General features: G+C 31.5%; 1 protein-coding gene across 18 annotated transcripts in view; it reads right to left on the reverse strand.

Moving 5' to 3' along the window:
* LOC128987958 (CUGBP Elav-like family member 1) overlaps positions 1-21,137 on the reverse strand; it is a 696,992-nt gene that overhangs the window by 507,131 nt on the left and 168,724 nt on the right. The window lies entirely within an intron of this gene.

Raw genomic sequence — 21,137 nt, forward strand, 5'->3', positions numbered from 1 at the left:
GAATGTAAATGTTGTTGTTGATATAACAAAATGATAAATTTAAATAAAAAAAATTTAAGAGTCAAGGCAGTACTAACCCGACTAATAAATGTATGAGCAACGTCTTCAAGGTGGGTATAAACCTGAACCATATTCTTAGAACTCACTATTTGTGATTGACTTTAATTTGTTTGTGCTAGTAATATTTCAATTTCTCTAACTCATCAACCATAGAATAGTTTATTCTTGGTTCTGTACCATCGGCGATATTTTGTCCTTGATTATTTTATGAATATAAACATAAAAGTTAAATAGGTCAGGTGGAGATTTTCTCATAAAAGTATTACAACAAAAATAATGTTTTCGAATAGGCAAAAAACCATTTTTATTGGCTTTTGTTCATTTGTATTCTAATTTGGTTTTCCTTGTATATTTTCGGTTTGGCAACATCGCTAAACTGCTATTCCCAAAGCGTTACATGAATTCATTTCTCTAAACAAGGATATTTTGTAGTTTCTAATACTGTGTAACCTATACCAAGATGACACAAATGCAATCAATTACACTGATTCGCAAGATCACACTCACTCACGTAAGAGTAGCGTAATAATTTAGATTTACACTGCAGAAAACGCAGTCATCTTGTAGTTATAATGAACCGTCTTGTTTATGGCTCTATTTGGCTCTCTTCAGCTCATCAACTATGAGATACATAGGACGGGAGTATATTTAGACCTGCACACGGTACATGGGTGACTAGCGGTCATACAACGTTCTCAATAATAACACGTAATATAATGAGTGTATACATGCAAATAGTTGAGTGAAGGCTATATGGATAAACAAATTAATAACTATTGATAATCCTTGGGTAGCTAAGCATCTAAGTAACCTTAAGGTATAAAAGTAAAAAATAAAAAATCGCTTTAAAAGGGTAAACGCTTTATACACTTATAACACATCAATCTAAATTGTCCATTCACTATACTTATAACAACACTCCACAATCATGGACTTAAAATACAAAGCTTTTACGTCGAGTTGAAAGGAAGACATAAGAACTCTCCATAACATAAACTAGAAAAGTGGCGTGCTATTATTAATATCTGTTTTCATCGAGTTGAAAAAAAAAATATTTTAATAAAACACCCATCCCCACATTTACAATAATAAAAAATCTTTTACAGTTATTAAGTTATATGATATTGTATTATGATATCTACTGGGTATATTTGAAAATAACTACTGCGCTAAACATACAATATTTTTATATAAGAAGAAGTTGCTATTTTTATAGCTATGCCAGACGTATTGAACACGGAACAATCTTGAAACTTCAAAGCCTTAAAAAGCAGATATTTAAAAAACCACCAACTCCCGCCTGATTGCACTCAGTCAGAACGAAGTGGCGTAAGGAAAACCAAATTGGGTCGCCTTTTTGTTAATGCAATTTTATTTGCAAATTGAAAATTAATTCTTTATTTTAAACAATGATCCCCTTTAGTGAAAAAATTAAGTAATAGAGAGATGGAGGTAAATTACAAATAAACTATATTTCAATCCTTTATTCAAACCTTAAACTCATGTCTATAAATAGTTATGAATTTGTAATTACGCCAGCTAACAAGTTTCTAATTTTTCTTCCTGTTTTTATGCTCCGAATTATTTTTATTTTATTTTGGAATTAAATGAGACTCGGGGGTATTTCTTAAATGAGTATTTGTTATACAACTGTTGTATAAGGAGCTGAGTCTTTGGCATGTTTAACGCATATATCTTATGAGTTCAAAAAAGCAACCTCTTCGTGGGGCAGCCTGTATATAAACAAAGCTAAACAAAAACTTGATTAGTTTTTCATACACAGTAAGCAAATAGGCCAATCCTTCATGTATTTGGCAACAATAACAACTGAAATTATCCACGTTTAGTAAGAACAACATATGACCAGTCGCCACAATAGATGCATTTGTCAACTATAATTTGCTCAAGACGTATAAATAGTGTCGCATTAACCTTAGTGGTTTATTACATGGCGAGTATTCCAAATAATTTGTATGAGCCGAGGGAGATTAAAGGAGCCAAGCTGTAAAATATCGTTCTCGCCCTGAGCAATATTTTACAACAAACGATCTCGACGATAAAGCTAAATGGGTTTATGGGAATAAAATAGAATCATTCTTAACTCTTTTTAACACATCGGTGAAGTTTTCGCTGAAAGTCAAGCTTATAACAATTTTGTCATGTTTGAGTAAATTAAAAATATTTTGATATTGTATTTGAACAAGGTAGTTCATTTTTAATTTTCAAATAGGCCTTAGTAAATAAGAGTATGCATTCTTTGGTTGATAGTTTCTGGCTTAAACGTTAGGAATGTTTATTACAAAAGGGTAACCACTCGTGCAATTTCTTCAAAATCATATTTTACCAAGTTCATAAAAGTTGACCACAATCATGTCCATATTGCATTTTAAATATGACGGAGCAAATAATTTTAAAATGATTGTATAACAATTTAAAAGAGATCACGATAGTTTTACAAAAACAGTATGGTTGGGTCTGGAATGTTTTGAGTTGTAAATGTGTCACCAGCACATTCTAACAAAGACAGCTATTTTGGTCGTGAACGAAATATAGAAAACTCCAAGTGGTGTTGACTTTGTAAAACATGGACGCTCTAATACGCCATTTGGAGATACAAGGCTAGGGACGCACGCTGGGCTAATTTTAGGAGGACTTTGTGTCTCAGAAATTTACAGTTCTACGTATTTCTTGAATACTGTAGAAGCAAAATGGACGTAAAGGTTAGTTTTATTTTTTTCAACACTAGGTTATCCAAATCCCAATGGAAGATATGGAGGAATTTTGAAAAATCAAAAACATATATGAAAGCTAGTGTCTATGATTTTTCTTAAATGTTTCGAAAAAATAAATGTTTTTCTTAAATGTTTTGTTTTTTTTTTGTTGTGTATTTTACTATATTTCATATTAATATATGTTTCAATTTGTAGAGTCCATCAACAGTCTGTAGCAAAGCTGTTGAGTTATTTTCAAATCTCACCGTGAAACATTTTAATAGAAAACATAAATAGCAAAGCGATAACGGCTACACGGTTTCTTTGAAATACTAACGCGTTAGCGCAATGCGTGTAATCTTAAAAGTGTAAATAATCCGACACAGAACTGTTGCCAGGAAAATGAAAAATGACAGGAAACAGTTGAATCAAAACAGTTAATACCTGTAAACATATAGTTCTAGACGAGATAATTTAGTATTGGAAAAATTTTAAATTGTATATACTGAGTAGAGATAGTGGAAATCAAATATAGTGTGGATACACAAAACTCAAGTTAACTGTCACACTTTACAATGCATCAACTGTATAAAAATTATATATTTCTTTTACAGTATAAACAATAGCTCTTCAAAAATAAATGATTAATAAAGTTGGTGTTAAGAAGTATCATAATTGTTGTCTAGCACTTCCAAAAAGATACTAAATGGAATCTATAAATAATATACAGGGTGTCCTGTATATAGAGTTCCGGGACACCCTGTATATAGGCACTCTTACTTGGAAATTTCACAAAAAACCGCCTACATTTTTATCCACAATACCTAACAGTCAGATGAAAAACAAACCAGAGAATCCAGAAAGGCTTATATCTATTTTTGGCCTCATAATAACTACGAGTCCAAAGACTGCATTTTAATGCAGTAACTAGTTTACAAACTACAACATCTCTTGGCTACTATACTTCATCTACGAAAGTCAATGCACCAAATAAACAACAATGTCAACGACTGGCCGTGCTCCAACCCGCGATCACATGATACATGGGACTTTATATTTTGTCATGTAATTTTGCAACTGATAAATAAAAACATGGTTAAAATAGAGGAAATGGAATTATTTGAAAAATCTACATGTTCACTGTGCGGAAACTATTATGGTGGATTAGACAACGGATATTGTACATTTTTACGGGTTTGCATCACAAACATTACAATAAACCTAAGGAGGATATGCTTGAGCACACATTAGGGTAATTGGTATATAAATTCATTGTGTAGCCCCTGAACGGTTTAAATAGACTATAGGTACATACCTTACTTCAACAGAGTTCAATAATGTGAGTTGAACTGTGACGTAAGTTATGTACCTATAATAGTATATTGGTAGTTTCTAAGAAGACCTAAATATAATTTACAAACCAATTAAACTTTTTTGTATAGTCCTAAATTATTCTGTATTTTGAAGATACTGTATATTACAAATGTGCTGAACATCTTTTTTACTCGTGCTTTTGTGTTAACACTGAGTTTGTTTGGCTGGTTAGATTTTATCCTTATTTCACCTAAATCTCGTTACATTTTGGTAAAACCCATACGTTTCTCTTTGGTTAAACAATTTAAGTCAATGTTTTTTACTGAAGTTTAATCAGTTGAATGGTTATTGAAATTGCTTTGCTGTACCAGAAGAGATATTTTTATGAGATACCGAAACTTTCATCTAAAGGTCTTTGAATTTTAAAACTTTTATAAAAAATACTAAGATATTGATAAATTTGGGTTTTTGGTAAAAAAAAGACTAAAAATATGATGAAATTAAGTATAAAAACGCAACAAAACACATTGCAGCAGGTACAAGATTTGTAGCGATTTATAGTTCGGTTAGGGATTTAATCACACGTAGAAAACGTGATAAGCTTCCGGTATGAGTCATCGGAACAGATTTATCTATCTAAAACCATAAAATATTTAGAACATAAAACCTATTTTCCAGAAATCGTACCGAAAATGTATTGTTAAACAACGTTAGTCTAATATGTAAATGGTAAAAACTACATAATAATTTTTAAATAATAAATAATTAACTAATTGCATATTGAATAATGTTTTAACCTTTTTATAAATAATTGAAAAGTGTATAATATGAACCAAAGAAGACCTGTATTTCAAAGGCGTATGCATAAATTAAATTGTACTTAACAAATAAATTCGTAGTTTAAAACTTTCTTTTTGGGATTGTTAATAGAATGCAAGTAGATTACTGACATCTAGAAGTTTGAAATAAAAAAAATATTCATAACAGCCAGTAACATTACTTTTACCAATATCGTGTAAATAAATTTTATATTTTAAATAAGCTAAATCAAACATAATTATTATATTCACATGTAAAACAGAATAATAGGAGAAGTCATATACAATTTACTTTCAAAATGACAAAGAAACAGTTGACGACAAAGAGACGCTAAGGACGTTACCTTCCTTGGGAAACAGGAGATCCTGTCATATTTGTTACTTGAACTTGTGTAGAAGTATCTTCTACGGCTGACGCGACAAAATTTAGACAAAGAGATAGGGAATAATCTTCTAACCCGAAGCAATATAACGTGGGGACCCCAATTTTGTATTCTTTTCAAGGACGTTAAGTGTTTATGTGTATAAACATAGTGGTCGAAACTACTCATGACTTAAATCTCTCAATGTTGCCCGATAAGAGAATGACAAGAATACAATGTAGACTTAAATAATATCGGTGTAATGGGTAGGATAATAATAAAAGGTTGTGTTCATAAATGAGGTCTCCCTGGTGTATTTATACCCATAAACAGCGATCGTTTTATTGGGCAAATATTAGACCCCTTGAACCACAAAATCTGCGATAAAATTAATAAAACAAAAAGTTGAACCCCCATCCAAAACCAGCCAAAAGTTAAGGAAAGATTAAGCATATTTTTTTGTGGGGACACAATTAAGAAGAGGAAATATTTTTTTATAATATTAAGTTAGTTTTACAAATGTAAAGAAATTATTTAAAATACTGAAGGCCAAATAAAAAAAAGTTATTCAATTTACTTTATTTTCATAAAACTTGGGTCAACATGCTTTTTTAATAATGCCTAAAATTAGATTTGTGTTTATGTAACATAATAAGGTCAACAATTACTATACCCAGGATTTAAAATTTTAACAATTCAAAAATATATGAAATTGAGTCTACGAAAAAATTGCTTTGATTTACTAAATATAACTTATAAACAGAACAGCCATTACAATAATCAAACTCCACCTTGGTCAAAACTCATTTATATTGTCTGTAGCTCTACATATTATGCTCTGATATCTAAAAAACAAGTATTAGTATTGTTCCAATGTAAATGAACAATTTTAACCAAGCCTTCCTTTAATTTCTTTTCAGATAGCCCTTTTTCTGTCACCAACTGGAAAAACCCTTCTGTAGAATATTATTTTATTACTCTACATGATGATGTACTTCCCAAATAATAAATTATTAAAACTGTGTATTTAATCAAACATTAGTAACAAATCTTTATTAGACACAGATTTTTATACACAACTTAAAATATTATAGCAAACATTTTTAGGTAAGAAAAATAAAATCATTTAAACCAAATAATATATTTTCAAAGTTCTTCTTTTCTACTGTTATAGTTTCACACAGGGATATTGTTATCAGAAACTCGCCCGCAGCTAAACAGTGTAAGCTTATGACAAGATAAACAGCTTTTCCGGTGACACAATGTCTGAAAAATGTGCTGTCACTTCGTCTAAGCGACAGTGTCTCGCCACTTCCCCATCGCGAGTGCATAATGTGATTGTTTGCTGGCTTTACATTAAAAAATCATTGGTTGTTTGTTATTTTGTATGTAAAAACTTAGACTACTATTTATAACGAAAATTTATATATACTACGTGTTTTTCTAAGTTAGTTGGTTACTTTTCTGTAGAGCTCCAAACTCGAGTGTCTAAACTTTTTTCCCCGACAGTAGTATAATAATCGAATGGTATTAGTTAGTTTGTAATATACAGATTGAGTAGAATTTAACGTTTTAGATATTGCCCAATAAGATCAAATCGAGCTAGTCTTGTCATCTCACAATACCTTTAGTTTTATCCTATAATTTATCTTTACAAATTTACCGAAAATATTTAGGTGACATAAGCGTTCAATATTATTGATTTAACCTGTTAGATATTGATGTTAAATGTTAGTGGCTCTTTTAGTAGAGTAATATCAAATTATAAAAGTGTAACCAAGTCTATATAAGTAGTAAACGAATTAATACACCATATACTGTACATGAAAAATAAAAACCTTAATATGAAATTGAAAATATAAATGATGAAACAAAGTGATATGGAAAGAAGATGCACATTTTTCTGTCACATGTATCCTATATATTTTTTTTCTTTTGGAATAATAGGTCTGTAATGTCTATTTAGTGTTTAAATGTTATCACTACAATTAATTCTTAACTACTAAATTAGCTGTTTTGTTTACTATCAAATGCAGTAAATAAGTGGATACCCGAATGAAAAGTAACCAAAAATCCGTATTAATTATATTTTTACTTAATTTGTACTACTGCCTAAATAGAATACCCAATTTGTAAACATCAACTTACGGTTCATCGTGAAAATAAAATTACGAAAGAACAGCACAATATTAGTGGGCATGAAATTATCCGCTCAAAGAACACTTAACGGTCCATTTGAAATAGCAACACCTTTGATAAAAGAGAATGAGATGTCACTATTCGTAAAAGTAGGCAATTTGAGGCGGGAAACCGGCCAAGGATATGAAAAACGGCGCGAAACGCGGTTAAAAATAGCAGTTAATTGCCAAAATACCACCGTCGTCGCTCGCCGTCAAATAGAATGCGATGCGAGGCCGGTGACTCGTCCAGCTCTAAAGCCGGTTGGTACTCAAATTCAGAAGTTGTTTACGCTATTTTCTCTAAATTTGTTTACTTTCTTCAAGTCCAACGTAGTTTCAGAACTATGACAACAATTTAATTCCCAACACTCATGTTGTTAAAGTAATTTAACGAAGTTGCTTACAGTATCCAACAATGAACTTGATTGGATTTAGGAAATTTGATATCTCCTAAACTATTTTTTTTAGATTAGGCCAGCCTAAAGTTGGTTTAGTTCCTCATGATATATTTTTTTCACTCTTCTCCAAACTGTGTATACGATATTAACTCCTTTTAGTACTCTAATGACTAAATGAATTGATTCTTTCAGCCGTAATGCCATTTAAGTGTTCTAACTCTCGGGTCGTTTGTTTACCATACCCTTTCTTAGGTCGTTTGAATTTGTCTACTCAAAAGTAAATGAAGATTTAGTCAATTTAATGACTTATAATAAGAAAACATTCGATAGTTTCTAATTAGGTTTTAGAAACCCCCGGGCATTGGTTAAGCTGTTTCATTAAAATTGTTTTTTCCCTAGGATGCTTAGCACGAGCCCGGCATTGTTTTTCAAATTATTTCAGGCTATACTAGGGGTTGCGGCAATATACATAAGGTTATATCCATTGTTGATTTGGTGGGATTTGAACCGGGGATCTCAGGAACTGAAATCCTGCACTCTAATCACTAGACCATCTCGCAACCCCGGGATTGTTTTGACATAGTTTCAATTCCTTAAAACCTAAAAATGGTTAAATATATTGTCTTCACAAAGGCTATGTGAATGAATTTCGTTGAGCTACATTTTCTTCTACTACTTTTAACGTATTACAGTAATTTTTTTTTATTATATTCGTCCTTATGAATTTTATGATTTTAATATAATAGAATCGTAATCGAACTATCGCCTAATTTGTCGTAAAATAAATATACTAATTAAAGTGAGAACATAATCGGCAAAACCCACAGCTGACACAAGTAGTATTTTCGATGCACGGAGTTCATCGGCCTTTGATATAAGCTGAGTGAAAGAGAATATTCTCCAAAGGTAAATGTTACCGAGATCCACGAGACGGACCGCCGTCACATATTTTCCGCTTGTCAGACTTTGTAGCCGTCATTTCACCGACTTGCGTGGTTGACACGCTATGGAGCAAAATGTTACAAAGAGGAAGTTTTCTTTTTGCACATTTATAACATGTTTAATACATTCTTAAAAGGGTATTATGAGTTTATTTTTTGTAGTTTTGGTAAACGAGCTCTTCAACGCTGAGACAGTACTCTAATCTAATACATTGCTATCTATTAGGGAAGAAAACACTACATTTGGGCTTCAAACAATCATATTTATCAACAACAATCATAACAATCATAATTGGTTTTGGCATTTGTAAATATCTTAAAATCATTATTTGCCATGGGTAGAATTTGAACACGGGTACTCTGGACCTTAGGTCAGTGCTTTATAAGCAGAAAACCAGACAAGCTTTATTTTATGATTATTAACTATGATACGTTTTTAATGTCCAAGTGTACTTGTGGGTTTTTACCAACAAAGTAACTTAGGAGACTCTTTTGCATTTTTTAACGTAAATATAGTTTACTTCCAACTAACTATTTTATAATATTTTCAGTTAAGATGTGAAATTAGTATTTTGAGTTAGCAAACTGTTGTTCTGCGTTTTATCTTTAGTAATTACCCATGACTTTGTCATGTTGGGTTGTAGAGCCAAATTATACGATAAATATTAGGGTTTCAATTACGATTTTCTTACAGCGACGCACTCTTAAATGCGTGTTTTGGGCTGAATATGAAGACAAAGAGAGTGAAGACTGGATTGAGATGATAAGGGTAGCTTTTTACAAACTATATGCAACTGATATTAGTCAGTATAATTTATCAAGGATAAGACCTAGTATCAATCTATCACCCAGTTACCAACGTACGATTACTAGGTGAGCACTATAATCACTAGGCTAGTTTTACATTTTACAATGTAAATATTTCAACCAAATGCTAGGTGGTAAGATGAAGATGCAGATAATCTTCCACAATGGCAGCCTGCCAAGCAGGGGGATAACAAGAAATGTTGAGTGTAACATATCCTCATTGCAAGCCAACACTCTAACACATGTGATTTAACATTACAACTGTACTATAAAATTACATGTAAAGATAACTTCTTTGTATCCGTACTTAAAATCGTATTACATATAATAAAAAGTTGTACGGAAGCGATGAATATAAAACTTAAATTTATACAAGAAAATGTTTATAGGATGTTTATTACTAAAGCGAAACATTAAACCAAGGTTAACAAAGTTCAATCGGTGAAAAAGGCCGAAATCATAAAACATCTTATGGTTTAAGGGGCCAGTGGTGCTTTAGCACTTCGAAACTAAAAGGTTTGAACAATGCTATTTTTACAGCCTAGCATCAACATAGGTTTTAGTGTTAAATAGTATTAAAGCTAGCATTTATCGATGACACATATACACTTTGTACTTTGAAACACTTCTTCAGTCTGTATTCTGTCTTGTTCAGTACTAAATGAATCCTTCTCTTGGTCGAGCCAACCATTCTAACATCTATTGTGATTTCTGTTACCACTTGGCCAAAAATCAAATTATGTAGCCTATATTGCAATAATCCCCATCTTAACCTCCCATATTCAGATTTAGATTGCACAAAACCTTAGTTGAGAAACAGCTTAAAATTTATAAAACTCCAGTTTAACATTCTTCCACATCGGTCGGTTTGTTAGTATGTTTCTGGGCACGTAGAGGATTCGGAACGATTTATTGTTCGTTTTGGGAATTAATCGCCCCGATACAACGGGCCGACGTGATCTGCCTGGTAGATGGAACAAATTGATTGATCTGTTGTGTAGAAACTCTGCTGGTCTGTAGGGTCGTGCAAACAAATTATCTCAGGTGAGCGTAATTAAATGGGTGGATTTAATGCGGATTAAAATGTTATCTTATCACTAAATAACAGCTTGTTTACATTTGGTAGGTATATCATTGGAAACCCGTTGTCAGAATACTTGGTGTGATGACATTTCATCTTTAGTTAGGCCTAAATGAATCAGAGCTTTAATATTGTTTGGAGCAAAGAATATCCTGAAAATTTATCTGGTTCCAACTTTTGACATTCATCAATGCTTTTTGCAGCAAAATAGTTGCATATCCTCCACGGAATGAAACTATCGTCTTCAAGCCACTTACTAAGGGTGACTAGCAGAGTAGTAAAAAGTCTGACGACTACAAAATACATATAGAATTCAATGGAATTTATCTTTATTCTTGAAATACAGTTTTAAACAGTAAAGCAATGTACTAAAACATGCAATGGTTCTTTTACAAAAATAAATTACTCCTCATAAGATAACAGGGGAAATCTTAAGGAAGTTTTTTTTAGAGGCCTACCTGTATATTCAACCAAAAACAATGACGATTTCATATACGTTGCATGTCCGATTTAAGTGGGACTACAAACAAGTGCTGAAAATATAGGTTTTGTAACATAAGTTAAGATGTACAGATGAAAAATGGGTACACTGACACCATAATAAGCTTTACGTATAAATCGATCGTACCAACATGACACAATGGTTGACTAATGCTCTGATCACAACCTCCTTTGTGAAGATTCTATCTAAATATCCTTACTAATAAATAAAATAAAATAATAAAAACATAAAATTATATATATTACAATCTATTAATTATAGCTAAGGTATGCTTATGTATCTATTTATTTCGTCCGTTTCAGCGATATCAAGTTATCTTAAATAAATGTATAAAACATGGGAGCCTTTTACAAAACTTAAAAAAAAAATGTTCAACACTCTCAGCGTAGTTAACATGTAAAAATTATATTTAACGTCTCTTTCAATCCATGCTAGGAAAATTTAATGGAATTCCTTGTCACTTTAAATACATATGCATAACATTCATTTTAAATTTTCTGACTGATTGGTCAAGTGAAATGTTTAAACTGATATTATTTACAACCTGCCACCTGCAGCAATGAAGATTTATTTACGTATTTGTATCAGTCCATTTTTTCCATTAAGTAACTATTTGTTAACAAACTATAAACATTATAAGCATTGGGAAATTCCTATTTTTAATTCCGTTTCACATTTTAAAGTAATTGAAATTTTAATATATAGCATAATATCCAAGCTATCCAATAATAGGTCTGCATATTGTATTTAAAAACAAAGCAGTCCCATGTCAATTATACTGAAACTAAGTTTGATCAAACCTAATTATGTTCTTTTAAGAAATAAAACAAAAAACATTAAACATTATTATTGCAAAATTAATTATGTAGATGTGGTACATATAGCAAATGTTGCACCTTACTGCTTACTATTGTTCCTAAATGATTTTTACAAGGAAACTTATAATCACTATGATTGTTACAAATTGGAAAAATACGAAGAATTATACCATATTTCAAAAAAAAATATATATATATATATATAGGTAACAAAAATATACTTTAAGTAAGATTTCACCCTCAAAGGAAACATGAGCTTCACCCATTTGTTACAGTTTCCATTGTGCTTTAGGTTACTCACTTAAGCTGAACTGGTTTAAAACAAACTTTAACTAGGTGATGGTTTAGATATAATTGTTAATAATGTATTCGCATGTATCTAAGTATTTGAATAATTTACTTATAAGTAATTGCAATCAATTGTACACGAGAATCGATATTAAATTAATCAAGATCATTAACTAAAAAGGGTTTGCTCCAAGATGCTTACAGTAAAAGTATCTTTAAAAAGTTTTGTTTTAAGGTTAACGAATTATTTATTTTAATTCTGTATTTAAAAAAACGCTGAATATTACATGACATTGTTAGTTTGAAATCGCATTTACTTATTATTTGTGGCACTTCGTAAATTTTCAATTCTGTTACAACGGAACGCTCACCATTCTGAACCGAGTGAATCATACACCTTATTAGCCTTAAACTCGATTCAAAACTGTTTAAGTTGTATGAAACTCTCAAATAAACTAATATTTGCAATTCAACTGAGTCCAGATATGAGGAACGCAGTTTATTACATCTATATTCTAGATACTATTCCTAGTGTTTTACTTTTAGAAAGAACAAACCATATAGTTAAGTTATAAAACTGAATAGTTTATTTCTGGTCGGAATACAATGGTGTGTCCTCATGGGAATATCAGCGTTTCTTTTAGGGGTTCTACGAGATTCAATTATATAAGACTTTGGTGGATCCCAATACGTTTTCTCATCAATCAAGTGATCTTTGAAGGGGAGAGAAGTAAGTGACTTACCCTCCTACCTTAGCCTATAACGACTGTAAACTGTTATTTCTAATGACACTTTTTCTGTTCAAGTAGTTATTAGGTTAAAAGAGGATTGTTTTCAATAGTCAATATGAATACACAAAAATAAAAATTAATATTACGAGAAACACCTGTTTGTTGCAAAGAGTCAAAAGGTACTAATGTAATCTTAGTATAATTCAATCTAAAAAATACAACTTTTGAATAGTTACAAATATTTGCATAATTTTGTTTTTAATAACTTGATTAATCTTAGGCATTTCATTAAAACAACACTTGAATTTAGAGATTTAGTAGATTACTCTTATCTTCTTGTTTTTACTAAATACTTTGAAAACCTCAGTCACGAGCTAAAATATTATTGATGTATTAAACGTTAGATTAAACGTTTCTTTACATATAGCCCAAATATTATAATTAGTATTGCACGTTAACAAAGAAAAACACCTCAGCAAGAAAGAAATATTACAGTAAAACCTACAACACCTTTTTATTCAAAATGGGAGATGCCTTGATTTACCTGACGTTTTAGCGTTAACGAACGTCACCCACAAAAGCAACGTCTCAAATTTTCAGCGTTGAGTCCTTAAGTTTCACAGTGTCAAAATTTTGCTGAGAACGCTTAAAATATCGCAAAACTGAGTTAAAAGATCTTTTGGTGTGGTCTTTACTAATAGGAGTGTTAAAGTGTTTATTGTTTATTCTGTCCTGGTTTTGGAAGTTCTTACTGGGCTTTTGTGTTGAAGCTACTTAAATTATGCTAGTTAATAATGTATATCAAATATTTGATTTCTTCGTGATGATTTTTGACACATTAATACATAAAGTTGTTAAAGGTGCATCTTCAAAAGTTGCATACCCACTCTTATTTAGTTAACTTAGAACATATTTAACAAGGATAGAATTACAACCTTTTGGTTGTTAAATTTACTATGAATCTCCCTTGAATTCTGATGGTTTAAGAATGTATGGAGATATGTTTTTGTGTATTTTAAGACGATGATCAAATGAGTTTAGAATTGATGAGTTACAGAATTGTATCTGACAAGTGTCTGCTGGTTCTTTGAGCCGGAAGAAAATTTTAAAAGCGCAATTGTCCAGCTAGATCCAGTCTCGGACCATTTTAAGGATTTTGACTTTTCTCAGGATCGATCAAAAAACCTATCAGGTGAACAGTATACTAACACAATTCTTTTAGCTGTACGCAATATTAAAGACCAGCCTAATTCTGAAATTGCTAGACAGTAACATGTTAATAAGCTTAAACTGGAACAACTGAAAGTATCGTGAACGATCTTACACGGTGACTGAAAGCGTTGAAATAGTGTTGGAAGATTTGTGTGTAGGTGATTCGACAAAATACTACACTGAATAATGTTCGAAAACACTACGATACTACGTTTTTTCTACGTTCAGAAATTTATGTAAGAAAATGGATATTGAACATAATAATAATGAGCGTCACGAACAGCTGACTAGTCAGATACTGATGTCACCTAAACCACAGAATAACGAGGGATAAGTTACCATCTTAAACTGTTAACCCAGCATCTTTTCATTAACCATGTCAAAGATTTTTCTGAAATAGTCAAGAAGCTATGTCAACTGACACCATTTGACTAACTAGTATACAAAATACTTCACAGTGCTCATTAGTGTTTTTTAACAGTTATATTTGTACTGGACTGGCATGATGTTAATTAACGCCGTTTTCAACAAAGGCATTTACATTTACAACGCCAATAATGAGTACATTCCCAGAGGGTAGTTGATGTTCTGTTTTGTTGTTTTACACATGCACATTCATTGTTCATCTACTGTTAAACGTTAAAGCTCAGCGTAAAAAGCTTGATAATTTTGTTACACCAGCAACAGTTATACTATATTGACACGTATAATACCAAAATTTAAATCTCAGTAGTTAAAATTACTATTACAGTACTTGAAGCCCACAAGTGTACTCGTTCCCATCACTTGGTTTAGATTATATTTCTTTCAATATATTTAGTTACCAGTTTTATTTTATGATCTAGTATTTTTTTATTGTTTGTCTACATTCATCAACCTGAATCATCAGCTAACATCAAGTAGTTATAATATTCAATAAGTGTTTACGGATTAAATGGAGCTTAAAATGGATGTAGTTTATGATTGCACAATTACAGTACTTATCAAAAATTGTATACGATGCCGTGAATTCAATAATAGCATAGTCATTTGGTAACACAGTCATTTGGACTCAATTTAAATATCATAAATCCTTAAAGATATGTTATTGACAAATTGGATATTTAACGAACCCTTTGTATGAGACGAACAGTATGACAAGTTAAAATACTTACATATAGAGTACAACCAAAATAATGTACAATCATACGTATAAAAAATGTAACAAAGAATGTTATCCATTTCCCTACTTAACATATTAACAGTGATTTTTAAAGTGGATTAATTCTATTACGTTAACTCTTACAAGTGTGTTATATGTCTGAGTATTTTAGGTCAATCTTAGATTCCCCGGTGAACAGATACATTATATATGTTCTGACAAAATTAGTGTGCTGCATTTAAATGCTATACAGTAATAGCAATAGCTTATTAACAAAAAATAATGGTTAAAGCCGATTTAAGTTTGAACAATTACATACTCTTTAGACAAAATACGTAAGCAATATACTATTTTTATTTTAACTCTCCAATCTATACAAAAATAGTCAAGCATACAAATATGTATTATTTAAATGTTTATTGTACAATGTTAGTCATAGTTTGGAAAAATACTCAAGCTAATCCAAGCCTAATTTAAATTATCAGATATACAGGCACACAAATTAATTAACTTTTTGTTACACTCATTATCTTCATTTGTAATAACAAAGAAAGTTGAATAGTATTGCGTTGCTATACCATAAACAGTTATACTTTCACCCAATAGGTAGGATATTTCACCTAATAGCAGCTAAAAGCCTCATGAAGGCTTTTAGGATATTAACAAACCAAAGGTAAGTAAGATGAAACACGCCATTCGCAAACTCAGCGTCCCGGTCGCGTAAAAATGACGAGCGCGATGTGCACTCTCATTATTGAACCCTCGTTACTCTTTTGTTTTAGAATATTCTAGTTGAAACCACACACATATAGTTGAAATAACTCGTGGAAATAGTATTTTCGTGGTCTAGAGTTTTAATTGAATTAAAATGTAAAAAATCTAACTGTGGAAGTATCTTTATAAAGGTTAAAATGCAGAACTATTTCCTTCCTCGTACATTTTAACGATAGTTTTTTACAAAAGTATATTTTTCCGGAAGAGATAACTCACAGAAGGAATACTTTGATAACCAAGTCGGGAAGAACAGATCCCCTGAAGGAGATGGCAATTATTTTTCTCTAACTCTCAAGAGATCTTCTAAACTTACAGTTTTCCTATTACGGTTTCTCCAAGATTCAATTACCCCAGTCTTTCGTAAATCCCAATACGGCACCTTATCAATAATCTTAGGGTAGGAAAAAGAAAATCTGTACTTAAAGTTCTTATCTCGACAAACAAAGAAACTCAATAACTCAGAACTAACATTTCCACTTGCCAATGTATCATAAAAGTAAAGTTTGTTAAATTTATTCTGTATTACGGTTAAGTAATATTTTTTGTTTCGTATTTTATCAGCCTATATATTGTATAAAATATTTTTATTTTCTAAAACTCATCAGAACGTGTATGAGGTTCAAAATTGCTACATTTGTTACAATAAGAGATCATATCAAACATACGATAACGTTTCACTCGAGGGTTTAACATAGAAACAATCAAATATGTAAGCTCAAAACATATATTTAGTTAGAAGGTTTAGAGTTTTCACTCACTATATCATCAGTGAATTGATGTTGCATCGGTGTTCCAAATTAAATAGATTAATACAAAATTGTAGTAATGATTGATATCTAGAATTTCGATACGTCATAAATTGAACTAGGATTAAGCTCGATTCTGAACCAAAGTGGTTACATAATTAATTTTGAAGATCACTGCCTCTCTACGGAATATAACAACGAGGTAAATTGCTTGTAAAGACAAAAATCAATTTAATTCTAAACAGTTAAGTATATTATTAATGGTTCAAAAACACCTAGCAGCATTTGGACATAATATTTTCGCTAAATAATGGCAAAGACTAAATGCCAAATAAATGCTACTAAAATAGACCCAACTGGTCTCAAACACACTTACACCATTATTCTCGACCTTTTCTACGTGGGAAATATAATAACTGACGAATATCTTTAAATTATAACATTTACCTGCATTTGCTGAAACCTAAATGTAACAAACAATTCTTAGACAACTAAGTAAACTTGAATCGAAAGATGAATCGAATGACTGCATAGAGGATTAGACTAATGTAAACAAACGTGCAGTCTGTAAACCGTAAAGTCAATCATTTGGTTTACCACGGCAATACAGACGTCTTTGATCTGAGGAACAACAAGTCATTGATGACTCAAACACAAACAGCTCACATCAACTAGACCGCTCTTCGCTTTGGTCTATGTATTGTATACCAGACTGAAGAGTTAATATTGTGAGTAATGAGGTAAAGTTCTTGAATTATATCTCGATTGCTGTTGACTTTATCTTGATTTTAGACCGATCAAATGCCGATATGTTATTCCACTAATTTATATTGTGTTTAGGTTCCGTTTTATTCACTGTAGATCTAAGGAGTTATCTCAATACAATATTGTAAAGTATCAAGTGTGTTTCTGTATCAATCACATGGGCTAGTCATGGTGGCTTCAGTGATAAGATAATAGTGTTGTTTTGATCTAAAGCCAACCATGTTTCCTAATCCACCGGGTTACTGCGTCATATGAAATGATTTGATCATACAATTAAATTTCTAAACAATCTTTATTAAATCTTATCACTACAATTCTCAAAAAACGTAAGCTATGAATTCTGAGATTTTTAGCAACACACAAAAATGTTAATTTTGTTGTTTGGATCCAAAACCAACGAAGTTTGCTAATCCAACCCAAGGCCCCACCACCACATTCGTTGTGCTATGCTTATGTCTTACATTTAAACGTATACAATTTTATCATTCATTCATAGAATTCCATTTCCCAAAATATGGGAACTATTAGATTTGAGCTTTTAAACAATATACAACAATTAACTGAACAAATCAGATACATTTATATTTATACCATGTATACATATACTGTCTTAAAGACGGCATATATTTTTTTATTTGGCTCATAAGACAAGTTATACATTTTATAATAACTTTGGTGGTACCATAGCATACTAGCAAAGCAGCCTATAGCCCTATTTTGTTGAATATAGCCTACTTTCTTGGGTTATTTATAATTCACAACTCAAAGGGTATTAGGTTCAGCAATTATCTAAAAATAGATCATTAGCTCTAACTCTAAGCAGTTTTAAAACCCTCTCATAAAAGTAGAGATCAAATGTTAATAGTGGTGTTTATAACAGTAACTCCAAACAGTTCTTTCGTTCTTGGCAGTTGGCCAAATGCTGCATCTTAGATTTGGAGGGTCCTATTTAAGTTTACAGTGATCAGAGTTAGTAGGATATTTTTTTAAATATACCACAATCTTATGTCAGTATGCAGTGCAAATAGTTTCAAATTAACTCCTGGTGTAAGAAAAATTTGTAGGTATGGCCTATTTTTATAATTAAGTAGTATAACCATCTATAATTTTTAAAATATAATTTTTGGACACTCAAATCATGATAATGTAAATTCCACTTTATAAAGGGTTAAATAATTATCTATACTATTATATAAAAATCTAATGGTGTCTGTCTGTATGTGTATTACTAATAGGTGCAAAAACTACTGAACCAACTGGGCTTAAATTTTACAAAAATATAGCTATTATACCAAGGACCATTATAGGACTATTCACATTTCGATACTGACCGTAGGCTTTGCCCCTTTGGCTTTAAAAGTTCTGAGGTGAACATTTTAAAAGTAAATATTGATTGGTCTCCATGGCTGTAATGAGAACACTAACAATGTTTGTTTACATTTGCTTTGACATATAAACAAGAAGAACTGCTAAACTGCATATTTCACAATTTCAGACAGCTGATACAAAGAAATTAAATATAATATTTTCCATAAATATGAGGTAGGTTTATTTTAATCTAACCTTTTATCATGGATTATTTATTCTAAAACTATGTCAATGATTATATAAAAAAAAGATTTTATAACCGTTGCTGTATCAACTCCGGCTCTGCTTTGGATTTTTTAAAGCGTCTTAAGTTAATAATCTTAAGTGAAAATAATGTTATTGATATGTTTTCATGGAAACAGTATGAAAATTACAATGTATAGATGTTTTGTATGAATTTGGAGGCTACTTTAAATAAATTCTAACTGCTTCACATGTGTTAAATTAACTTAACATAACTTGCACATCACATTGTTTTTTATATGTATATTTAGGTAAATTAAGTTATTGTGTTTTAAATTAAACTAAAGAATATCATCAATAACTAAATTGTCGTTGATTTTTGTTTTTTAAAATCTGTTATATATGTGTAACTGTTGTATTAAGTCTGTTCTTTTTATCATATGATTTATTTGTGTTTAAATATGTTTTGTTGTCAGATTATTTTTGTAAACATGTTTTTGTAAACATTGGTTTAGTTTGGAAATAAGAGTTTGTTGAAGCAAGATGTGTGAATAATATTCTTGTATAAGAAATAGAACATGGTGGCAGCTTAGTGGATTTTTTATCGAACAAAGTCTAAAACCACGCATAATGTCAAGTAAGGTCAGAAAAAAACGAAAAATTCGTAGGCAAAGGTATGAGGACAACGAGGAGGACGATGCCCAAAGTGAATTCAACTACATGTCAGAAAGGGATTCTAGAAAGACTGAAGGTGAGTCACTAGGTTTTGCATTGGGACAGACAAACCGAGAAAATAATGCAGTAATGTGTACTCCTACTCCGATGATAAATCTGACGTTACCAACTCCAGAAACCTTCTCTTTTACTCCGAATGAGTGGCATTCCTGGAGGAATCGCTTTCAAAGGTACAGACGGGGGTGCGGTCTGGATTGCACTTCCGACGCTCGGCAAATCGATGTACTTTTGTTTACAATGGGTAGTAGGAGTGAAGATATTTTCGATTCGTTTTCACCAAAACCGAATACTTATGACGAGGCTCTCCGAGCCTTTGATGAATACTTTTTTGCCAAGACGAAATATAATTTATGAGAGAACAAAATTTCTAAGACACAAGCAAGGGTGTTATGAAAAATTCATAACAGATTTGCATGGTCTTGCAAAAACGTGTGCATTGGGTGAACTGAACGATGAGATGGTGCTTCTGGTCCTCATTATTGGTATGAAAGATGAGGCTCTAAGTGATAGACTCCAGCTGGACTCTCAATTGACTCTGGAGAAAGCAATTAATACCTTGAATATTGTGAACCTTGAATAATAACCTTGAATAATAGGTACCTTGAATAATTGTGTTGAAATATAATTTATGAGAGAACAAAATTTCTAAGACACAAGCAAGGGAGTGATCCATCTGAAAAATTCATATGTTTTTCTGTTTCATATATTCTGAAAAACGTGTGCATGGGGTGAACTGAACCATGAGATAGTGCTTCTGGTCCTCATTATTGGTATGAAAGATGAGGCTCTAAGTGATAGACTCCAGCTGGACTCTCAATTGACTCTGGAGAAAGCAATTAATTAATACCTTGCGCCAACATGAGGAGCTAGAACGCCAAAAACGTGAACTCGCCAATACTAATGTTTTTATGGTGAATAAAACGTCAGTACAAGTCGGTAAAACAAATCTGTCTGAAGGAGCTGGTGAACAGAAATTCACCGAAGATGCTATGAGTAAAAAGTGCAGGAAATGTGGTTATAACTGGCACGGATCACTGGCCGAATGCCCTGCTAGGAAAGCCAAATGTAACAAATGTTCCGAGATTGGACATTTTTTTCGATGCTGTCCCTCCCGCGAAAAGTGGATGAGAAAAAACAAAAACGTTGTTAAGGAAATCAAACAGCAAGATTCAGACAGTTGTTATCAACAGGTTCCTGAGATT

Source organism: Macrosteles quadrilineatus, unplaced genomic scaffold (genome assembly GCF_028750875.1).
Source record: "Macrosteles quadrilineatus isolate MER2022 unplaced genomic scaffold, UCM_ALF_1.0 Scaffold_2__2_contigs__length_208266976, whole genome shotgun sequence".
NCBI lineage: Eukaryota > Metazoa > Arthropoda > Insecta > Hemiptera > Cicadellidae > Macrosteles > Macrosteles quadrilineatus.